Below are 25,219 nucleotides of genomic sequence, written 5' to 3' on the forward strand. Positions count from 1 at the left end.
GAAGGAGACGGAGAAGGAGAAGAGGTGCTCCTGGTGACCTCCGTGGGCCTGCCAGCTCTGTGCTACTTCTGGAACTTCAGCCACTGCTTATAATGGCTCACTGTGATGAAGAGCCTATGTGCTTGAAAATGGGGCTGCTGAGATCATCACTGAGATGTGGATATCTGTCCGCACCTTTTGCTTAAGTATGAGAGTATGCAGGTGTTTGCCAAGCCCTCCTGTTTGCCGAGCCCTCCTGATCCCTGGGAGATCTGGGAGGACGAGGGGGAGGGGAAGGGGAGGCACAGACACCATCTCATGGCCTGCAGACTGGTGCTCTCTTGAGGTTCCTTGAGCTCCACCTTCTCTCCTAACCTGCAGGATGGGGTTGGTCTCTATCCCTTCAAGTCATCTGGTGTGGAAACCTGGACCCTTTACTGCTGCCTTTTATAAAAACTCCCCTCCTCGGAGGCCTTGTTGAATTGGGGCGCCTTACTGAAGGTTGAGGTCAATGACAAAGTGGAGATGTTAACGGCGTCTCTGGCTTCCCACTGCCTCCTAGCCCCTCCTTTCTTACGTGTCACTCTCTTTCTCCTCCTCCCGCAACAGGGCCCAACACATTGCCTGGTTTTCCCATAACAGTCTTGTAGCCTAAGCTGGAGTGCTTCCCCACAAATCCTAAATGTCTTGACAGACTCTTTCATCCAAGCAAATACAGTAGCCCCCTTAAAGAATTTAGGTGGATGAAGTGACCCCCGCTCCCCCACTATTACAGATGTTTTCTGAACTGGGTCTTTAATTGTTTATCTCATCCTGTGTCCTGGCCCGTCTTTACGTGCCCTGGAGGGCCTGCTCGGAGAAAGCGGTCAGGTTATATTTGTTTAATGACTGCCCTGTTTCCTACTTCCCATAAAGCCTCTCTTTCAGAGGAGAGTTGAACTAATTGCTCCTTTGCCCATTTCATCCAGGCCACAGACAGAACCACAGCTCGTTTGGTGGCTGAAGCTGACTGAAAGCTTCCTTTCCTCCAGATGCAGCCAGTTTATTTAATCACATGGCAGGGTTGGCCTGAGCGTGACAGTGGCCCAGGGTTGTTGGAACAGTGACTGCTTATGGGTGGTGGAGGGGAGGTGAGGGCCTTGCCTTCAAGATTTAGTGTGCTGCGGCCCAACAAATTGAACCTTTAAGTCTACAGACTTGCAATGAGTGCAGTCAAGAGGGGAGCTTTGGCTGGTTTTGAGCATCATCAAAAAAGAAAATATAATTGAGGTATTTCAGATGTCTACTGATGGCCGAGAAAGAGAGTAAGAATTTATGTCACCTTAAAGGGTAAAAATCCAAGAAATGCCATTGGCCTTTGGGGCATATCATATAGTCAAAGCAATGTGGCAGCTTGAGTTGACAAAGAATTATCTTGTTCGTTCCTTCATTTATTCACCAAGCATCTTCTAGGCTAGCTGATTGATTGGTTAATTGATTGGGTTTGGATTAGATTTTATTTTCTGCATTTCTTCCCCCCAGATCCATTGTGTTACGGAGGAAGTGGCCACAATCCAGATGCAGTTGAAAGTAAATCCTCAAGCTTTGCAGGTGAGCTGGAAATCGAGAAGCAGCTCCGGTTCCACAGGGACCTAAGCTATAATGATGGTAACAATGAAAATGATACTGGCTTCTCTGTGCTCTTCAGTATTCCGTGGTCTTGAGTGTGGCCATATTTCCTTTCCTCCACCTCTTCCCTCGTTCAAATTGTGTCCCATCACTCTCACTCATTTTCTTTACTCATTCATCCATTGATGGACACTTAGGTTGTTTCCCTATCTTGGCTATGTTAAATAATGCTGCACTGAACATAGGAGTGCTTATATCTTTTTAAATTATTGTTTTTTTTTTTTTAAATTTGGATAAATACCCAGGAGTGAAATTTCTGGATCATTTGGTAGTTCTATTTTTAATTTTTTGAGGAATCTCCATACAGTTTTCCATGGCATCTGTACCAGTTTACATTCAGTGCATGAGGGTTTCCTTTTCTCCACATCCTCGCCAACACTTGTTATTTGTTGTCTTTTGAGTAATAGCCATCCTGACAGGTGTAAGGTGGACATCTCATTGTGGTTTTGATTTGCATTTCCTTAATGATTAGTGACATTGAGCATCTTGTCATATGGCTGTTGGCCATCTGTATGTCTTCTTTGGAAAAATATCTATTCAGATCCTCTTAAACTAGCATTTATTGAGTGATAAACATGTGTCACACACTATTCTAAGCATTTGCATCAACTCATTTAATCTTCTTAACAACCTAGTAATCTGGCACTGTTAGAAGCTAACTTGCTTGAGTTTACAGAGTCAGTAAATGGTGGAGTCAGAAATTGAATTAGGAGGTCTGACTCTAGGATCTTTTGACTTTACCACTAGGTAGGTGACTAGGCTGTTTTCCTGCTCTCATGGAATTTATGTTCTAGTAGGTAAGACAGCCAATAAACACAAATAAATATAAATATAAATATACATATATATATAAAAATATTTTATATTAAATAGGAAATATTATTCCAGACAGTGAAAAAAGAATATTGCAGAATAATGAGATTGATTAACTGGGAGTGTGGCTACTCTGGATAAATGGCCAGGCATGGCCACTCAAAAAAGATGCAAATGATGGTGAGAAGCTGGGCACATGAAGATCTGGAAGGAGAGTGTTTCAGGCAGAAGGAATAACTGAAACAAGTTCCTAAGGTAGATTTAGTAAAACTGTTGATGCCCTGTCTGGATCCCTTCTCTGGGCCAAGGCACCCATTCCCTAGCTGCTGCCAGTGTTGGCTGCTCTCTGTTCATAACTGCAATTGTCCTCAGCTGGAAGAGAATGCCTGTGGCTATGTCCTCTCTTGGGGGTGGACCACAGCCAGTGGCTGGTGGGCAGAGCGGTACAAGATGCTGGTCCCTTGCTTCAAGGTGGGCCCTGGGATCACCTGGCTGAGCCTAGTTTCCAGTGGAGACCACATCTTTTCTTGGCTTCTTCACATTCCTCTTCTGCTTCCCTCACTCTCTTTCAGTTTTACCCTGAGAGCCTTCCCTCAATAAACCACATGCACAAGAATCCCCATCAGACTCTGCTACTAGGAACCCGCATCCAAGACCATGGGAGAGAGCCCTGTGCTGTGGAAGGACAGCAAGGGAAGCCAGTGTGGCTGAAGCACAGGGAGCAAGGGAGGCAGTGTTAGGGGACGAGAGTACATATCGGGGAGGCGACAGCTGAAGGGAAAGGAGGCAGGCCAGGTGGAGAGCTTAGGTTTCATTCATAGGATGATGGGAAGACTTTGGAAAGTAAGTGAGGTATTCAAATGCCCTCTCCAGTTGTGGTATAGAGGGTGAACAATGCCGGTGGATGAGGCAGAGACCATCAATTGTAATATTCCAGCTAAGAAATGATAGTGCTTTGAACTGAAAAAGGGAAGTGATAAAGGAGGTAAGCAGAAGCTGGATTTAGGAGCTGTTCTAGAAGCAGAGTTAGGACTTCCTATTTGATTGGATCTGGCAGAGTTAAGAAATCTAGCTTAATCTATTTAGTCTTCAGACAAATGGCTAGGTTTGCTGGGAACAGGACTTGCTTTCTCCTTAAGCCCTGGAAGTTTCTTGAACAGGCTGTCCTCTCTTCATTCCAGCTCCCTCACTGGTGCACGAACCTGAAAGCTAACATAGTTTTGAATTAATGTGATTGAAAATGGTAGTTAGAGGAAGCAGTGGAATCTTTCAGTTCTGCGTTTCCCCGGGAAGGCTTCCCTCTATTTGTTGGTACCTGAGGGTGCTGGCTCCTTACTCTTTCTGTTTCTTTAACAGCTATGGTGTGGCTTGGATTGGATACTCCTTTTAAGCTGAGAGAAGCCAGCCCCATAGTTCCCTGCTTTCCTCTGGGCAGGCTACTTTGTGCATGGCTTCCTGCCGCAGCAACGGCCTGATTAAGCAAAGGCCAAGGAGTCGCACAGCCCCAGCGAGGGCAGAAGGCTGTTCCCTCCTTGCTCTGGATAACAAGTGGATGTGAGTGGGAAAGAAAGTGAGTGCAGAGTGACTGTGTGAGAATGATTACCTTCTCCTGCGGAGGGCCTCCTGGAATATGGAATAGATTAGGACACTCGGAAGCTGCGAACACCACAGATCACGCCGGGAGGGGCAGTGAGCATCCCCAGGGCCCGGGCCTCCCTGATTTCAGGGTGAGGCCTGGAATTAGCGGGAGGCCCTGGATGGAAAATGTGGGCTCCTGGTGCAGGAAGGGAGCTTTCCTTCATTCTCCTTTGTTCACAAGAGAGTTTTTTTTTTCCTTCTAGTGGGAGGTAGGACACATGTATAGCCAAAAATTTATTCACTCTGCTTAACTTTGCTAAATCAGGGAGGAAAATGTTAGCATCAGTGTCTTCCGGGAGAGTATCACTCCCAGAACTCCCTGAAGACTGGGGATGCAGTGACTGGAAGAGCAGATCCACTAAAAAGGAAAGTGAATCTTGCTCGCAGAGAGATGCTTAACAGACCCACAAATAATTGGAGGGACGGGTCCATACGGGCCTTTTAATTGATGGAAGTAAAGCATTTACAGTGTGAACAATAAGTGGAAAAGAGGTCACCGCTTTTCTTGATCCACTGTGCCCAAGCCAGACGCCCCCATCGCTTCCTGCTTCACGCAGTGCCGTTGTGCCTTGACTCGCAGCCAAAATAAGTACTTAATTTTCTATCTCTATGGGTACAAGCAGTATTTATCTAATTTTTGGTTATGCCTCTATGTGTTATCAGTGTCGTGCACAGTGTAAACTTTAAGAGGACCACGAGGCAACATTTGGTGCCAAATACAGAAGTCGGCGCAACGTGGCTCCTTTGGGTCAGGCTCTGGCCTCTTATCTCATGCTCCTCCCCCATGTTCTTCCCCCAACCAGGTAAAAATCATCTTTTACTTCTACCTATAGGCCTGTGGAGCCTCAGTCTGACACCAGTTTCTACCCCCAGCAAGAATCACAGAAGAAGCTTCCTGAAAGCTATGTAAGATGGTTCCTGGTGACACGTCGGTTCTGCTTTAGTCATGTGGAGCTGGTGGAGCCAGGTGCCATTCTTAGCGGGATGTCAGGCAGGTGGCTGGCGGTGTTCACCAGGTGTTAGAGAGGTCATGTGGAATTTAGGAGTGAGTCGGATGTAGGATATAACTCTGGGAAACACACAGTGAGGATGAGAGCCAGTGAGGTTCATCATGGGATAAAGATGGACAGTGCAGTGAGCAGAGAACAGCCTGAGGCTGGCATTCTGGGGAATAACCTCCATTAAGTGATGGGCAAAGAATATGGGGGAAAAAAAAAACACTGATGGATACTTCAAATGAGCAGTAGGCCACATCGGAGGGAAACCAACATCATAGAAACCAAGGAGGAGAAGGGTTCATCTTGAGAGGCTTGAGAGGCATAAAAACAGGAAGGGCGGCAAACCAAGGCCTTTGATTTTGTTTGACCTTCGGGAAGACAGTTTTGAGGACAGGGGAGAGGGAGAGCCAAGATGTGTGAGAATGAGGAACAGGCCTCCCATTTGTTTGGTTCCTTCTCAATTTTGTGCTGGACAGTATTCAGACATTATCTTGTTTTATTGAGGGATAAAGAGAGAAGAGGGAACAGAAGAGGAGGAGGGAGACTGGAAAAGAAAGCAAAGCTAGAGATGGAGAGTTATTGGTGTTTGCATATTTATTTCCTTTTGGATGAGATTTGAGCACATGTTGAGGAACCAGACAAGCAGCCAGCAGAGAGGAAAGACAGAGCCCATAGTCATGCTAGGAGGCAGGTATAAGGGGTTAACTGGTCCATGTGGCAGGGAAAGTTTCTTCCAAGATGGGCGGGAAGGAAGAAAGTTTGGGTGGCGATCCAAAGAAAACTTAAGGAGTTTGGGAGGAAACTTGTGGGAGTTCTCATCAGATGTTCTCAATTTTCCCAGGGAAGTAGGTGGAGAGGTCATCCCTGAGAGTAAAGGGCTGGGGAGGCAACTGACCTGGACGAGAGCGAAGGTGGTGAGGAGGGTGGCAGTGGGGAATGTCGTGACAGGGAGGACACTGTGGGTGATATAAAGGCTTGCAGCCAGGCACCGAGTCCAGCTACCAATGTTCCCCATTCTCCATTGACTCTGTCCCAGCCCCCTTTGGCTCTGATGCTGACAAGGGCCAGGAGAGACTTAATGTGCTCTGAGATTTATTGAAAGGAGGGGAAATAGTAAAAGGGAAAAATTAGGAATTGTTCAAATAGCGATGGAAGACTTTACAGAAGAGGCAAGAGTTTAGAAGAGCCTGATCTAAGAACACAGAGTAAGTTCTAGGGATAAGGGTCAGATGGGTCTCTCTGGAAACATGCCCCTCAGTTTTTGGTGGGAGGGAGGGAAGTGATTATTAGTCAGTAGATTGCCTGGGTTTCTCTTTTTGCTTCATTGCACCACTGCCGGAAGTTGATTTGTAATGCAATTCAGCCCCTGTTACCACATCTCACTTCAGATAAACAATGGATCAGGGCTTTTTCAGGTTACATGTGTTTTTCAACCATGAGCATTATGCCTGATAGAATATTTTCAGAGGAATAAGTACATGTTTAATGCTGTCTCCAAGCCAAGGAGGGAAGTTTTATTTGAAGTTTTACTTTTCAATACACTCTTCACCGTGACCTTGACCTTCAGTTTGTAGAGACTTCCTTATTTTTTTTTTTTTTTCCAGCTTTGGTGGAGAATGTCCCAATCTGGAAATCCAACGGACATACTTCCTCTAATTACACACCCATGACAGTGATCTCCATGGATATTTGAGTGTGGGCCTGTGCCTCTCAGTTTATCAGTTTGAATCTACTGCAGAGAAGGCTCAAGGTAGAATATTTGAAGATAGCTAGTGATGTTTAGTTTGCTGATAACTGAGCTGAAACTATAAGCACCGGCTCTATACTTTGCAGGTTGCAGTGAAAAGTGAAAGGGTGGGGTTCTTGTCCGAAAATTATGAACAATTTCAAGATGGCAGCAACAGAGCATTAAATCAAGTGTGAGATCCTCTAGGCATGGCTCCCTGTGCAGCTGTATGTGGCACGTGCTCACGAAATTGGTCCTGGGAATTATCCAAGGGCATTAATTCAAGTTGCAGAAACCTCACCAGCTTTCCCCATTTTTCACCTTGCACAGTTGAGCTTTAGTTTTAGATACTTGATCTAAACGCTGAGCCAGGTTCTCCTTTAGCTCTCCTTGTTAAAAAAAAAAAAAAAAAAAAAAAAGGATTAGCCCAATGCACCACTGTTAAGATGCTACCCTCTGGCTACTCTGGGAGACTGGATGGGGAGCCGGGAATGGAATGGTGTGATGGACAGAGGTGGGCCTGGGTCTACCTGGGGGCCATGTCCCTGTATGGATCATGTGTTGGCTCCTCAGTAATTTTCAACTCTTACCCCAAAGTGCCTTCTTACAGAACATGCCTGTAAGAGCAGGTATCATCTTCTCGGTTCTTTGAAAACAAAAGATTGGCAGCCAAAGGAGGCTACTCAAGTTAGGACAGTCTTAGGGGGAGGGAGGGAGGGAAGACCCCACTTTTCCATTAGGCACAAGCTTCCAACTCAAAGTACCTGTCCCACCTTTGATGATATTCACAGTAGAAACCCCTCTGCCTTCTCTGCTTTCTGATGGATGGTATTCTAAGCCCTGACTATAAAGTTTTGACTTCAGTGGTTAACAGTTTGATAAATCTCATCTGACTTAAAACTTAAAAAAAGTTTGGCATGGGGAAAGAGTTCTCCATCCTTGAGGGGGTTTTTGTAACTGCCCTGGGCAATGTATTAAGATGGCCTATCAGAGTGACAATGAAGTGGCAGGGATTTGAGGTTCAAGGAAGACCATGGGTTAGAAACCCTGAAGCCTGCTAAAAATTAGATGCAAACAAGTCTGCAAGTTCAGAATAAGGAGGTCAGAAGTTGAAGAGGGGAAGGCTTGGCGGGGAGGGGTAGCCCAGTCCCTGGAGGGCATAACAGAAGGGTGCTGGAAGGTTCAGGGAAACAGCATCTGGGGGAGTGGTGGGAACTGGGAAACTGGGGCAAGTAGGAGGGTGGAGCCAGAAACCAGCTCTATACAGGTTTTTGTTGCCAAGGCAACTTGCTCAACATTTCCTCCTGTTTCCTCTAAGGTATGTGGAGTCTTGTTGCCAAGCAGAGGTGGTGACTGTTGGCTGAAGTGGGCGTGGTAGGAAGCAGAGCAAGAGGAGGCTCCATAGAAAAGAGTAAGAAAACATATGGAGTGTAGAACCCAACATCTCTTCAGTCCTTGGCATTCAGTTGCTCCAAAGAGGAAATCTATGCATTTTCTATTTTTGGTCTGATAAATAAGCTCGCCAAGAGCACAGACCATTTATCCTATTCTTGTCCTTCTATTCTAGAATGGATGGCACCATGATCGGGCCCTCATTCTCCACCCCTTGTTTCATTATTGAGGCGAAGTTTGGCTACAGTCAAAGACACACATTTGAAGGCTGTAGTTTGATGGATTTCTGTGAATGATGAAGGTGTTTTTATGAACATCTAGAGAATGATGAATTTCTATACCTGTGTAACTACCACCCGGATCAAGATAGAGAACATTTCTGCTCCTCCATAGAGTTCACGTGGATCCTGTTCCTAGTCAATACCTACCCCTCTTAAACCACCCGACCTGTTCAGGTCTTGACCCTCTTCTCCATTTAGACTCACACTCTGGGTAATCTCATTCGGTCTCATGGCTTTAAATACAATCTATATTCTTATGGTGCTCAAGTTTATATCTCCAGCCCAGGTATCTCACTTAAACTCCAAATGTATATATTCAGATATCTTTAAACATCCCTACGTGGATATTTAATAGGCTTCTCAAACTTTATAGGACAGAAACTAATCTTGTGATTTCACCCTCACCATCTGTTCTAACCCTGGTCTCCCTCTTCTCAGTTGTGGCAACTCCATCTTTCCAGGTGCTCAAGTGAAAAAATTTGAAGTAATCATCAACTCCTCCCTTTTTCTCCTCCCTCACATCCAATCCACCAGGAAAATCTCATGGAAGCTACTTTCAAATTATATCTGGAATCCAGTCATTCCTCACCACATCCATCGCCATCTCCCAGACTTGATATACCTACCACGGTCTTTTGTCTCTTTAGAGTCTTTTATTCACGAAGAAGCCAGAATGATTCTTTTTAAAAAAGAAGCCAAATCAGGTTACTTCTGTGCTCAGAACCCTCTGATGGTATCTCATCTTCTTCATCATTAAAGTCAAATCCCTTCCTATGACTAATAAGGCCCTGCCTGACCATGCATCCTGCCTGTCTCCTCTGTACCTTCCCTTCCTCGTCTTTCCCCTTTGCTCACTCTGCTCCAGCCACACAGGTTTCCCTGCTGTTCTGTGGACAAGCCAAGTATATTTCCATCTCATGAGCTTGGCCTTTGTTTGCTTTCTCTGGAGTGGAATTCCCCCAGATACCTGCACAGACAGCTTACTTCTGTCCCTCCTCCAGGTGTTTATCAAATATTTTACTATAGAGGATTCCCCTAAAGCATCTTCTTTAAAGCAGTAACTCCTCCTCTCCCCATGCCATGTGGGAGGATGGAGGATGTACCAGATGTTGACTTGTTTGTTTGCTTATATCCTGTCTCTTACAGAGTTCCTTAGGAAGAGTTCTCCCTTTGTTGTGAAAACAAGCAGTTTAAAGAAACATACTTTTCTCTTGGATTCAGTTATAATCTCAAGGAGATCACATTTATTTTTATCTTCTACTATCCTCAGCCCAGTGATATGAATGCTGTATTTGTGAGCTTGATTGAATCATATAAAAAACTAATAGCTTAATCAAAAGAGCTGTGAAAGCTTTGTGATGTCACTAAAGGGACTGTGATTTTTACGTTACACATCATGTAATCTTGAGCAAGCAGGTTGCTGACCCTTTCTGAGTCTCAGTTTCCATATCTGTAAAGTGAGGGTCATAATTCTTTTCTACGTGCCTCAAAGGTAAATTCAGCATGAATCAAACATTTAGGCAGACTTCTTGGCATTTGGGGTTACAGGTATCTTTTTAGAGAGCATTGATTTAGATGTTACCTAGAAGCATATATAAATTGTAAGATGCCTCATGATGTGTGATATTAAAGTATTAAGGTGTTGAGTAATTATAATCCTGGACACTTCCATCTGAGGACGTCTCTATTTACACATGGGTGTCTCCTCAGTCATTCCAGTGGTGTATGTCTGAGTGCAATGTGGTTATTACATGAAATCTCTACTCTTCTGGAACCTTCTGTTACATGCCTCTGGTCTTTACAAAGTGATCATTAACTTCCAGGTGGCCTCCCATTCTGACTCCGGCAATGGGCCAATTTCTTGATTCTATCTCACAATGTGACTTCCAAAGTAAATGTCTATTAAGCCTTTGTATAAACATTCCAGGCCTGTAGCAAAATCAACTGAACATAAATCACACACCGAAAAGGGTTTAGGAAAATGTGTAAGTTTGAAAAATGAAACAGTACAGGGCAGTTTCATTGTGGATCTCTGGCCTCAGTTACCTCAACTAAGACTTTCTCTGGTCTACATCACAGTTCATCCTCTGAGGTGGTGGTTTTCAGTTACTCCAATGGGCTTTGCCCAAATATAGAGAAAACAAGCCCTCTGTGTGTAAAGACATCAAGATGCCTACTTGGAAATGGGCTTAACCGACCTTCTAAGTAAAAACCAGAATCTGCCATGTCCTCGTCACTGACTGTATCTTGTCCACATTTAGAGGGTTTGGCTGGAAATCAGAGTGATTGTGATAAGTTTTAATTGTTTTGCTTCAGTATTCCTTCTTTATTTAGAAATGGGTGGTGGATGAAAGTTTTTGCTTTTATAAATTGATTTTGGATTTTTTTTCCTTTGGAAAGAAGAATAATAAGATGAAATGAAAGCCCTTCCCTGAGGAATGAAGGGGAGTCAGAAGAGGGTATTTGACCAAAGTTAAGAAACTTGGTTTGAGGCTTGCCTTTGGGGGGCTCAGGTGTGCATTGTATCTTGTAAGAATAAACTTGGCAGCTTGACAATAGTTGCCCCAAACTTTACTTTTCCCAAAAAATATGACCCAGAAAGCATATTTGTGGAGTGGCTCCTGTGCAGGGGAATCAACCCATTTGAAGATAGTCATTTTCAAATAGATTTTCACGTTTTCAGAGTAGAGCATTTTAAGTCAGAGAAAGTTTTCTTTTCCAAACACCTAGCAGGCACTAAAGCAATATCATGGCCTCCTTTTATGTCTCCTATTTTACCAATTAAAATATGTTGTCATCCTCACTCTCTTTTTTTCCCTGTTGAAAACCAGTGTAGAAGAAAAGATTTACCAAAGGGGATTTTGATGCTATGTAGGGATGTCATAAAGTCTGATAAGCATTGGATTGAGTTACCAAGAAAGATCACATGGTATGCTCCTCCAGAAGATAATTCAGGAGATGTTGTCCTTGGTTGAGCACATTTGACTTTGGGTTCTGTCTGGAGTGTCAAAGCACACAAAGACTTGCACTGTGTCCCTGTGGTCACTGATGTCACTGCCTGGCTCCTATTCCTTTGGCCACGTGAGGAAGGTCACTTGCAGATGCCGCTAGTATATGCCAATAGTTTCCTGCATCTCTTAAGACCAAACCCACCCGGTCCTGTGAGACTGCTTCTTCTATGCGTGGGACAAGCTGGTAGTCTTCACTGCAGGGCCACAGCCCCAGGATTGCCCTTGACAATGAGGGATGGAGTTGGTGGATAAACTCCCCAGCTTCACTCCTGCCATGTAAGCTCCTTGCACCCAAACATTTGTCTCGATCTGTTTCTAAGGGAACCCAAATTAAGGCAATGTCTGACCTCCTCACCTAGGGATTGCTTAGGCCAGGCGTGGAATCTGAGGAGCCTTTATGATATCAGTTCTTATATTCAAATGATAAAATAATAATAATTTCTTTAGCACTCACTGTGTACCAGGCATAGTTCCAAATGTCTGTCTGTCGTCTGCCTATCTATCTATCTACCTATCTATCTATCTATCTATCTATCTATCTATCTATCTATCTATCTAACTATATTTAATTCTATGGATTGTGTATGATGACTATACACATTTTGCAAATAGGAAAGTAGAGGCATAGTTATTTGCTCAATAAATATCACAAAGCCAGTAAGTTTTCAGGCAGGATTCAAACTCAGACATCTTCAGCCAGCATTCCTAACTCCCAAGACATCCTACCTCATCTTTGAGAATCAAAATAATGGACATGAAGGTTACTAAAAAAAATGCTCTATACAAATGAGAGGGATGGCTATAACTAAAATCTTCTCAACCTTCCCCTTTTACTGCTCTTGTGTGTTGAGAGGATTTCAGCAAAAGTCGAGGCTGGCTCCAAGTCCACTCCACTCACTGAATGCTGCTTACAGAAGGGTCGAACTCAGTCTAAAAGGATATTAGATTCCATTTTCTAATTATTGTTTGTTTTTTGGAGTCACTGTAAAGACATCCATTGTCAAGATTAGGGAGGTTCCATTACAGTGAATCGCAAGAGGCACCGGGAAGCTGCTCACTGAGGTGTCTTAGAATTATGTCACCACCAAAGGATAATCTTGCTGCAGGCAAGATTGCTTTGGGCGTGTGTTCCAGTGTAGGTGCCAAAAATGCTAAGATTTTCAGAAAGGAGGGGAGAAAGGAGAGCTACTTCCTCTGTAGGCTTTGCTGCTTGGGAGGGAGACAGAAAAACAGCAGGAAATGCTCATTTCTTCTCCTGGGATCTTTCAGGGACCTCCCACCTGAACAGGACTGTTGAACTTTGCTTGGGTCAGGGAAGACTTGCTGGAGGATGAGCAGAGACAGTCCTTCCCTGCTCTGGAGCAGCTGGGGGAGCAGCCTAGTGGGAAAAGGTGTAGAAAAGGTGTGGGGACAGGTGTGGCTCCAGCCTTATGGCTAAAAATGACCCTCATGGGCAGCTCTGGCCAGGCAGTTGGAAGTCAGAACCTTGAGCAAAGCAGAAGCCAAGAGGCATTCTGCTTTTTCTTGGCTATCGCCAACAAGGCTGTTTTTAGAGGGGCATAAAGGTGGTCGTGATTTCACAGGCAAATTCCCACTCTACACAGGCCTGGGAAAAGCTGTCTAGATGTTGCAAAGGCACCAAGGTAGGGAAGAGAAATTCAGGATCTTAAACCTTTCCATGGCCTTCCAAGTATGAGTGGTGGGTACAGTTGACAGTGGAGTTGACCTCGGTTCACTTGGTGCTTTAGTGAGCTGTCTCAGGACTTGGCACACAGCCACCCTGCCAAGGCAGATGGGGGGAATAAACACCATTAGCACATTGATAAGTGTTTGTTTTCCTTCAGCATTAGGGCTAAGAAAAATAAAGTGGGGAGGGTACCAGACTCTGAATTAAGCCTTTGAAAGTCTTCCCTTTTTGACTTTTCTATGATTGTCTACTTATGACAGAAACGATCAGAACAGAGAGAAAAAAATGGGACGCATTTTGCCAAAATTGCATTTAGCTCCTTTTTATTTATGAGCAAGAAGCATTCTCTTTTATTATATCTTTAAACCAGTGGGGGGGGGGAAGTTGTAGGTATAAACCAAGGTGTTCTGTGGCCTGCTGTCTTTTTTTGAGTCCCTGGAAAGGATCACCAGGAAGGATGCTCCAGAGGGCTTCATCAGCCAGGCATTTGCACGAGAGGTGAGAGACCTTTCTGAAGTCCATTAAAGATGATTCATTACTATTGGTCATGCACATGTTTGTGTTTTATTACGTAAATGTGTAAATCATACATCGGCAACTAAATGTATATGCCACACTATTGTAGGCCTTGGGAGGACTAGCGGGGTACAAGATGTGATGATTATTCCCAAGGAAAGCCTAGTTTAATTAGTGAGACAAGATGACCACGTGTGTGATAGAGACAGCACAAAAGCGTGTGATTAAGTAGTGAGTTGAGAATTACTGGCTGCAAGCGCTGTTATTCTCTTAGTTGTGATGCAAGAGGTGTTGTGGAAACAGCAAAGCTTGAGACAGGTCTGGAAGGACTGGTGCAGCTGGAAAAAACTGGGGAGGAGTGGAGATGTTATTCTGGATTAGGAGAATGACATGCACAGTAGCACGGAGGTGAGAATGCACATATGTGTCTGTGACACCTGAAACAGGGCAGCCTGCTAGATTGGAGGGTTTTAGCAAACTATGAGGGAGCAGTAAGAGGAAAGGAAACAGTGCTAGAGAGGGGAGACAGGACTTATGTGTTCTAAAATCACGCATGCACCTTCCTCTCAGTTTGATTACAAATTAACATTAGATCATTCTGTTTTGTCCACTTGTTTAACTGTCATTTTTTGGAAGATGTCATTTGTGCATCTAGCTCTGTACTTGGGGACATGGGCCGTTTAGTTTGGGTTTCCCCAAGGGTAGGCCCTGACACAGAATCCAGGGCAAGTTGTTTATTTGGGAGGTCATCCTAGGAAACTCTAGAAGCAGGTAGAAAAGTGAGACAGAGAGGTAAATGAAGGCCATAGGGATGTGTCACCAAGATACTTACCAATGTGGGCAACTGGAGTTTAATCCCACTGGGGAGCAGCGGAGCTCAGATGAATATGTTTCAGAGTGGTCCTGTTTGAGGGGTAAGGGATTTGGGGTATTTATCCACCGATTCCTTTCAGTAATAGCTTGAGGGCTGCTTCTGAGGCATCAGATCCCTAACACTTTTGTTCCAGAAAAAGTCCACAGGAAGAAGTTGAAGGTGTTTGCAGTAGGCAATCTCGGTGCTAATATGTCAGTATTTTTAGGCTGGATGTTGGAGATCATGTACCTTAGCTGCCTTGGGCTGCTACAACAAAATAGCCTAAACTGGGTGGCTTACAAACAATAGACATTTATTTCTCATGGTCTGGAGGCTGGATGTCTGAGATCAGGGTGCCAGTGTGCTTAGGTTCTGAAAGCCCTGTTCCAGGTTGCAGACTGCTGACTTCTTGGTGTGTCCTCAGATGGCGAGAAGAAGATGAGCAAGATCTCTGCCCTCCCTTTTTATAAGGGCACTAACCCTATCCCTGAGGGCTCCACCCTCATGACCTAGTTACCTCCTGCAGGCCCCACTTCCAGCTATCATCATATTGGTTTCAACATATGAGTTTGGGAGGTCACAGATGTTTAGTCCATTGCCCTGTGTTTCACATCCTCTTATGAAGGTCAAGTCACCCTGGGACAAAAGTCCTTGACTAGCAGTTATTTATCTTTTCCTGTTTCTTTTCATGCATTACCATGGTCTGATCTGATGCAGAGCAGACTTTGGAAGGACAACTGTACAATTTGGGACGTGGAAGCATGAGGGAGAGTTTGAGTTATAATAAGACTCCACCTGGACTGGTTTACTTCTAGTCCAAGGATTTGCCGACACAGATGTAAGTGAGATTAATAAATAGGATAATGGCTCAAATTTGAAGGAACCAGAGCAGTGATTCTGGGTTTGACCCTGGGTTTTCGGTAGAGAGTATATTTAAGTGAACTGAAGTCATATTTAAGTTTTCATGGGGAAACTAAGGTGGTCTCATTGAAATTCAGAAAATAGAGTATCTACCCACCATGCACCCCTCCCCCGACACACATCCCTTCTCCGGCCCTCCTGTGACACATAGCATTTCCACAGGCGAGTTAGGAAATAGAAATTTATTCGAAGGCTTAGCTCGGTCATTTATTTTTCTCTTCATCTGCAGCAACACTTTATGCCAGTCGTGTTATGATCCAACGGGAGAGACATGAATTAAAGAGAAACCACAGTAGAGAAAGCATTTAAGAGCTACATTCCTCCTTACAAAATTTTAATTTTTAAAATTTGCTTTGGTTTGTGTTCAGTTAATAAAGAGAAGAAAAGAAATAAGAAAGAAAAACCAAAAAAACATTTTGTTTTTCCATATGCCTTTGTGGAATCTTGGAATTGAAAGAAATCCTGAAAGGCCATTTGGATGTTTTAACTTTCTGTCAATATTTGTCGAGTGGAACTAAAGCTGTATTTCATATAAGGAGTAGACAGAAGACATACAGAGAGATTCAAGCTCCCTCAATAAACTGGTATTTGTCCATCCCTCCATCCATCCATCCATGCATCTTTCTTACCCTTAGAAAATTATTTTATGTCAAGTGCCAATTCTTTTTCAGCTCACAAAAAAGGAAAAAAAAAAACCTCTCTTTATTACAAGCATTAGTTTGAGTTAGAATAATTACAGCATCTCTCTCTGATAAGAGTTCATGTCTGGGTGTCTCAGGCTAGCTATTTTCCCCCTGGATAATTTTTACTCCTCCTTACTAAACTATAGACGGGAGGAAAGTCTTTCTAACAACGACAGAAAACTCATAAGACGTAAAACCAAAGATCGATTCAAAATGAAGTATTTGCACCTGGTGGAAACCACCAACATCAAAGTCAAAAGAGAAATGACAAACTAGGAAAAGTATTGTAACTTTGTCGAAGTGTTAGTTTCTCTATGCTTTAAAGAAGTCACACAAACCAATAAGAATATTACCAATATCAGCTAAATCACGGACAAAGAATAAAATGATTTACACAAAAGGAAATGGAAAAGAAAGGTTCATTTACTTTGCTTTTAAGAAGAGAAATGCAAAATAAAGCTAAACTAAGGTACAGTTTCACCTGTCAAATTGGCTAGGTTTGAAAGTTTGGTAATGCCTGGTGATGCCAATGGTGTGGACACTTGCAGACGTTTGAGCACAGCTGGGGGTAATGTAAATGGCAGGGGTCAGCACACTATCACCTATGAACAAAAGCCAGCTTGATGCCTGTTTTTGTACTGCCCGTGAGCTAGTAACTGATGCACATGAAGAATTCTCAGACACTGGGAGCCATAATTCCATAATCTTCGAGCCCTCCAGTAAATCCAGTCTTCTGCCACCACAGTGATCACAATTGGAGACAAATGCAGTGAGAGAAAAAACAACAATCAGCAAACAAAAGAAACCAAAGACCTTGTCATTTCGTGTGTAGCTCCTGGTGTTAGATATTCTAATGTGTGGCATTATTTGTAACAGAGAAGAATCAGAAATAATCCAAGTGCCCATTGACAGATCCACGGTTGGGAAAATGTTGGAATACCATGCAGATATTACAGGGAAGAAGGGAGGCCACTATAAATTGACTTGAAAAGTTGACCAAGAGATAGAAAGTAAAGAAAGCAAGTTCAAAATAGTATGTGTGATACGGTCCTACTTTTTCAAATGTTATGCACAAGAAAAATTAGAAACAGTGGAGAAGGCCACTCCACTGGCAGTGACTGTTTCTGGGGGCGAGTGAGAAAGGGAAATTTGACCTTTATGCTGCATATTTATGTAGTGTTTGAATGTTATTTATAAACTTCTTGGGGAATTAGAAAGAATAAGTGAATCTACATTTGTATTTAGCTCTGTGTGTAAATATCTGAGTTCCTGAAATGAGAGTTTTACAGTTAAGAATACCCATGACTTACCTAGAGAGCCCGGGAAAGGGTCAATGACGGGAAACTATAGTCTGGAATCTGGAAAGGAAGGTGCCTCTTAGGATTCATGAAATCTCACTCTTAGGAACAAGAAGAGTATATATTTTTTGACATTAGCTCCCTAAGAAAGAAACTGTACAGGACTGGCAATGTGGGAAAGAAGGCTGGTTGTCAGGATATAGGACCCTAATGTTAAAGTTCCATCTTGTGAATTTTAATAATGTGGAAATAATAATGCAAAGACTACAGTGGCTCCAGGATGGGGTTAGGAGCCATGTCCGTATATCACCCCCTGTAAACACCTGCTGTCTTTGTTATCATGTCCTGCTCTTGTTTTCGTAATTTTTCCTAATGCAGCTGAGACAACAAGACAGGGTGGTCCAGGGCTGGGAGTGGAGACACCTGGATTCTAGTCCTTCCTCTGCTCTGGACTTGCCCTGGGTCCCTGGGTTGCCCATAACCTTTCCCATTTCCTCAGTTTCCCATCTCCAGCAAGGGACTGACCAGGTTCCCGTGGTCTCAGATGAAGGCATGAACATCATGGGATTTGAATTTTTTTAGACAAATGTTCTCTGTAAAAGTGTGTGTGTGTATCTGTTTAACCTCATTTTTTCCCCCTGGCATCCTATCCAGAGCTTTCTACTGTATGTCCCTTTTGCATCTTCACTCTGAGGATCATAATGCAATGATAGGGCTGGAGGAGGATATAGAAACCAGCTGGTTCAAGTTCATCAATTTCCAAATGAAACTCAAAAAAGCTAATGACTTGGTCTGGACAGCTCTTCTCCAAGTTTAAGGTGCACAGGAATCACCTGGAGATCTTGTTAAAATACAGATCCTGGTTCAGGAGGTGAAGGGTGGGCGTGGGATTCTGCATTTCTGATGAGCTCCCAGGAGGTGCTGTTTCACAGCTGGAACTTGGGGACCAAGAGTATAGGACACAGAGCTTGTCAGACACAGAGGGTGACCTTGGCTGCAATTCCCCCACTCACCGTCTAGTGCTCTTTCCTACAGGGGACATAATTATTAATCCATTTATTGCAAGCCCTAAAGCTATCATATACATGAGAAATTTTGTGTCAGAATTACTTAAGGGAACTTTAAACATACAGGGTATCTGGGCCTCTCTCCCAGAGTTTCCATTTGGTTAATACCGGCCAAGACCTGGGAATTAGTATTTTAATAAGACTCCCTGATTATTTTGGTTTATTCAGCTCATGACCAACTTTTGGAAACTATTGTCTAAATCATTTAGGAATATTAAATTATATCTGGTATGATCTGAGTTTTAAACTTTAACTTGTTATTTCATCAGTACATACTGATTCCCTGTCTACTTCTTGTCACTTCCTTAACCACTGAAAAGATCAGTGTATTGAAGAAAAATCACATGCATTTATGACTGCCAATACAGAAACACACACAGCCACCCCTGCATAACGCACACACATCCTGACTCTGGGGGTGAGATGTTAGAGAAGATGTATTTTAGATTTCAAAGACCCTTGGAAAACCTTTTCCAGAAATGCATTGACCACCACCTCCTTTCTCCTTGTGTGCTGGGATTCACACATCCTAAATATCATCTTAGAGTGAAGAACACCTAGGCTTTATTCCAAAAACCTATGTTCCAAAGATTTCTGAATGTTTACTCGTGTTAACTTTGGGTAGATTTTGTCTTGTTTCTGGACTCTTGTGACAACCAAACAGTGGGATTTGCTGTGTCACCACCAGCATCCCTGTTGCAACCTGGTTGGGGAAATCACTCAAGAGCAGCCATCTGCTGGGAGGTGGCATAGCCACCTGGAAAGGGCTGCTTATGTTTTGGGTTTTCCTCTCCATCCTCTACGGCTCTGCACTGCTGCATCCTCCAAGGTGCCCACATGAGGATGGACTAACCAATCTTCACACAAGCACATTTCAGAGGTCTGCCTCTCCCAAGCTTCTCAGAAAGAGTTGTACTTTGTTCTAGCACCTGATTTCCAGCCAACAAGAGACTGTTTCATATTTTATCAGCAATTAATCGCCATCACTGCCATTTTATGACCTGACAAAGGCCTTCATCTCCATGGTTCGGTCATTGTTTCCTGCTATTTGGCGAAGCTTGGTGATCACCGTCCCTCCCTGTGCTCATGGAGGTGCCAGCTCAGATGAGTTTCCCAGCCTGCAACTGGGTGGGGCAGTGGCTGAGTCACGTGAGTTGCGTTTTGACATTTAATAAGACATGAGTTATCTTTGAACAATGTATCCCTGCCTCTAGCCTACTGTGGGCAACTGGGAACATGCTTTGCCTGCAGAACGACATCTCAGTAATGGAAAGAAAAGATGATTATTCAGAAGCACTGGCATCTGGAGGAAAATTTGGAAAGCATCAGGCCTTGGCCTGTTGTCACGTTTCTCCTACCTCATCGAGAACCATGATCCGGATGATAGGTGAATGATGATATGAAGTAAAAGATGAGGCACCAAGGTGAGAGGTAGTGGCCTCATTCTTCCAGCCAACAATGGACTATCCTTTATAGCTGCCACCTGAAGTGATTTGGTGGCACTCAGAGTACAAATAAAGATGTTCAAAGTTCAGATGGAACAAATTTGGAGTCTTAAGTCACCTCCAATAACTGTCTTGAGAGAATGGAGCTGTCAACATATTTAAGGAACTAATTTATTGTTCTGGTAAGAAATCGAAGTAATGATCCTAGATTCCCCGGATTCTCCGAGCCTTCTTGAGCATTTTTCATACTGTCCTCAGCAGTTCTTATTTATTTCATGCATACTCACTTTGTCTCCCAGATCGACTCTGTATTTCCCAAAGGTAAAGAGAAGGTCTTTATGTTTAAGGGACTTTTTTCTCTATAGTTTACACACAGCGTATAATAGAAACTGAACAAATCCTTGCTATTGCTAATAATAGCTACACTTAGGGGCCTCAGCTGTGTGCCAGTTATTAATCTGAGTGCTTTCATAACAGGTCACTTAGTTCTCACCACAACCCCTGAGATGAATATATTATATCTCTTTTGAGACTATGGGAGGGATGTTAAATTGATACTTGCTTAATGTCAGGGGCTAAAAGCAAACTTTGGACCCTCTATTTTTTTTTGGCCCATTTCACTACACCATGTTATAGATTGTGCCCCTGTTGATAAGCCTTGTTCTGGGTCTGAGGTGTTTTTTCTTAACAGCTGACCCTGGCCGTCAGGGTCTGGCCTGAGACCCTTCTGGATGCAGGAGGTAGATGGTGTTATCCTGAGGAACATGGATGTGGAGGCCTGCTGTGAGCAAGGAGAGAGTGTATTCTGCTGCAGTGCTCTTGGATTATTTTTGTGTTTTTGATCATTCCTTCTGGGTCTTGGGTTTGGTATGAGCCCCTGCATTTATCTTTGATAAAACCCAATAGTTGAACAAAACTCTGCTGCATTTGCCTTTCTCAAAAATAGCCCAGCTAGAAGTTGAGAGAAAGAAGTCCTGGGAGAGTCGGTCCAGCGGTTGAGGGTCAGCTTACTCTGTGAGATGAACCTACTGGGAAAACAGCCACTGATCAACTTGGTTGCATCTTGGTGTGAATTAGGATAAAGGCCACACTTCGTCAAGATCTGTCTCCTTTAGCTGGAACATTCTCGCAGTTTACTGATTTTGTTAGAACTGCCCGAGGCCTAATATTCCTTTTCAACATAGCACTCTTGGCAGCTTCTAACTAACCAATTGGAGTTGGCATATGGGATAAAAACTATCTGTGATCCCTGATTTAGAGGTTTTGGGTTTTTTCCCCCTTTTTCTTCTTTCTAATGTGTCCTTCTTTTCTAACAAAACACCAGGGAAAGATGTGCTTCCATTTTGGTTGAGGCCACAGACCTTCCCTTGGGACAATCCTTGGGCTGGTCTCTTACCAAATCCAGCTGGAAAGCCAGGCACAGAACATTTCCTGTCGAGCTGCTTCTTTTTTCAAACAAGAAGTGATATTGTGGGTAGGGAGAGGGGAGATAGGTTTAGTTCTCTCTTGCTGTTGTTTAGAATGAGAGCCCAGAGAATTTTGGTGAGATTTGTTGGTCATTTGTCTTACTTGGGTAAATTGAAAATTCTGTATGCTGTCTTAAAACCCATTGGCACCTTTCCTGAATTTTTCTGTAAGTGACACAAAGGGAACTCAAATGTCTCCACAATTAGTCTAGGTATATGAGGGATACATCCTTTGGGGAGAAAACACATAACTTAAATGATCTGGAATATTCCAGGGTATTTGTGGTTAACTGATTGCAAAACATGTCTCCAGTTTTCTATCACTTTCTATATCCATAACACTGACAATGTGATCTGGCAGCTCACCTTATCAGTAGGTGGAAACTTTCCCTCCTCCCCTTGAATCTGAACCAGAATTGCAACTTGCTTTGGCTGATAGAATGGAGTCAAAGGGATGGTGTGCCCATTCTGATCCTAGGCCTCAGAGGCCTTCTGTGCTTCTGCTTGCTATCTTCTGCCATCACTATATGAAAAAGCCTGGAATATCCTTTAGTAGGGTGTGGACAGAAACGAGCAGTCCCAGCTGAGAGTTTCCTCAACCAGCCAGTCCCTTGCCAATCTAGGAACATGGATGAACTAAACTGAAATCAGTTAAGCCTGGCATGAATCCACAGAGCCACCTAACTACTCATCAGCAATAATAAATTGTGGTGTTTTAAGCCACTAAATGTTGGGCTGGTTTGTTATGCAGCAAATGCTAACCGATACATATTCTGAGTCTAAGGATAATTTTGATGGATAATTTATATAGCATGTATAGAGCTACTGGCTTTGGCATCTAGCAGATATTTATAAGTATCAATTCTTGTCTTCCTTTTTCTTCCCTAAAGAGATGTTCTCCTAGATTGGAGTTTTCAGGTTTCAGCGAGAAGACAGAATAGCAACTTGGAAGCTATATCACATAGGTTTACATAAGTTACCATATCTCATAACATTCTGTAGAGACAGGGAGTAATTTTTTCCCTAGGCTAGACAGACACTGATATTTCTTTCTTGCCTTCTTGAGCAGCAACCCTTGAAGTCATCTGCTTTTGGGGAAGAGGAAAGGAGAAAAAGAAACTTCAAACATTTAAAAGCACACTCCTGAACTACTGGGAAGTAAATGATCCTGTTTCTGGTTTACGTACTTTTTTAAGACAGAAGTTGTCAAAATATGGAAAATACTGTTAGGAAAATTAGGAGCCCTGGGTCTGTGTGACCTGGTGCAAGTCACCAGCTTTTTCTGGGCCTCAAGTTTCCTCACCTCTAAATGAGGAAGTTGGCCTCTCCAATGTGACTTCTAGTTCTGACCATCCATGACTCTCCTGGCAGCAACATAGTGAAGTTAGGAACATAAGATCCACAACCAGATTACTCACTTTGAATCTGGCCCTGGTGCTTTCTAGTTACATGCCCTTGGGCACATGAGTTAATCTCTCCATGCCTCAGTTTCTTTATGTGACAATGGGGCTGCCACATGGCGTGGTTGCGAGGATTACGTGATATAATCCGCATAACTGCTGAGAAGAGTGCCCGGCACACAGAAAGTGCTTAACAAATGTAAGCTATTATTTCATTTGGCATAGGGTCATGTCTTATGCAACTGCACTTTCATGGGATTTAAATGATGAAAGTTCAAATGGCGGACATCAACCCGGTCGATAAAACTGCCACGTTTTTGAAATTCACCCCCACACAAATGATTCTTAACTGTCCTTGTGTTTTCTACTCAACATTCGAAAGGTTTTCCTCCCACCTCGTTGGGCGTGGCATTTTATATAAGTGAAATTTTCCAGTTTAGCTCTGAGGTTATTGTTTTCTCTCTCTTTTGCTGCTACCCTTGGGAAACAAGCAAGAGACCGTTCAATGCACAATTAAGAAGGCAGGGTACTAATTCTGGCTCTGCCCCTCACTAGCTTGCTTAGTTATGTAATTACCTCGTCCCTCCCTTTTCTCACATGTAATATGTGGGTAATAATAATGTCTGGATCCTAGGTTTATTGTGTAAAAATGATACATCTAGAAAAGCGCCTGACACACAGTAGGCTCTTAGTAAATACTGTGGGCTAGTATATTGTTATATTCTGCTACATTTGAATTGTTTTAAAGCAAGCATTAGGGGTCCAAACTTTGTCCAGAGGAGTGTCTTTTGAGCTGAATTGGATGATAAGTACAGGGTGGTATTGCTAACCTACCCAGCTCTCCTCGGCCAGGCTGGTGTTCCCATATCCCACGTGCTATGAGCATTGGCTGTTAATGGCTTACAGCTGCCTCTTTCTCTGGAGAATTGCCATTGGCCACAGGGGAGTTGCTGAGCCTGGAACTCCCTGGGAAGTTAAGCAACTCTTCTGCCCCTGGGTGTGGCTCACAGCCACTGCCTGACTGATGTAGGGGCACAAAAGGATGCTTTGCCTCAAAAAGGGCAGGGGGCAACTCCAGAGCTCCCAGTGGGATAAGACTGAGGGCAGGCTCCAGCTGAGGCCACACCCTAACTCTGCTGCCCTTTCCCTCTTCTGCTTTCCTTACTCTCTTTTCTTTCTCAATAAATTACTTCCATGTGAATCTTTATCTTGGGCTCGGATGGAAGGAAGAACTGAAGCATGAGCCTTGCAGAGATTTTGAGACATTACAGTTGGACTTTCTGGGAGGACAAACATCACAAGTACGTGTTGTTTTGATTCTTTCCAAGTCTTTGTTTAGGAGAAGAGGCTGGAGGGGCTGAGTAGCAGTTGGGATAACAAGAGGACCTCAGGTGATGGATATATGAAACAGCAGTTACAGGCTCTGGGTTACTGAGGTTTGTGTACATCTTCTGATGACCCATATGAACCTAGACACAGATTTTGATGGACAATGTTACTATCACTGTGATTAACACCAAGTAGACCTAGAGTCTTCCAGGACCCAAGATAACCTCCATCCCAAATTCTATGCTGACTTCTTTTGTCGATGTGGAAACCCACTTTTGTGTTATGACAGTTGCCTTTCTTCCATACTTACCAGAGAAGATTGTCCAAAGGATTTTGGGGATGAATTAGGATGGTGAATATGGAGCCATCCATTATAAAGTGCTGGCTGGAGCACATTACCAGGTTTTCTCTGATGGGATCGTGATAGTTTGTCCCAGAAAGAGACAAAATATATAATTACCTTTACCTGCAGATTTAGGCTTGGGGTTACACATGCTGAAGAATCAGCCCCCAACTTGAATTCAAACTCTTATTCCATCCTGATGTTCCAACAGAGGATTGAAATACAGAATCTCCCTAGGGTTCTCTTCTTTTTTTTCTCCTAAAGAAGAGGGCAATAGATTATCTCTCCTTTTTCTTTTATTCATTCATTTATTCCCTGTCTCTGTCTCTACCCCTCTGTCTCTTTTCTTTTACTCCAATCTATATGTGACATACAAGTTCATTTATATCTTTTTTTTAGATTCCATATAAAAGTGATATCATATGATATTTGTCTTTCTCTATTTGGTTTACTTCACTTAATATGATGACCTCTAGGTCCATCCATGTTGCTTCAAATAGCATTATTTCATTCTTTTTTATGGCTGAGTAGTACACCACATCTTCTTCATCCATTATTCTGTTAATGGATATTTAGGTTGATTCCATGTCTTGGCTATTGTAAATAGTGCTGCTATGAATATTGGGGAGCATGTATCTTTTTGAATTACCCTTTCCTCCAGATATATGCCCAGGAGTGGGATTGCTAGATCATATGGTAAGTCTA

General features: G+C 43.3%; 1 long non-coding RNA gene across 2 annotated transcripts in view; it reads left to right on the plus strand.

The window, feature by feature from the left end:
• LOC135323398 (uncharacterized) overlaps positions 1 to 25,219 on the plus strand; it is a 122,538-nt gene that overhangs the window by 51,497 nt on the left and 45,822 nt on the right. For both annotated transcript variants that reach the window (XR_010384982.1, XR_010384983.1), the window contains one exon: positions 1,501 to 1,569. This is a non-coding gene — a long non-coding RNA (uncharacterized LOC135323398). The remainder of the gene's footprint in view (positions 1 to 1,500; positions 1,570 to 25,219) is intronic.

The sequence above is a fragment of the Camelus dromedarius genome, chromosome 18, assembly GCF_036321535.1.
Source record: "Camelus dromedarius isolate mCamDro1 chromosome 18, mCamDro1.pat, whole genome shotgun sequence".
Classification (NCBI taxonomy): Eukaryota; Metazoa; Chordata; class Mammalia; order Artiodactyla; family Camelidae; genus Camelus; species Camelus dromedarius.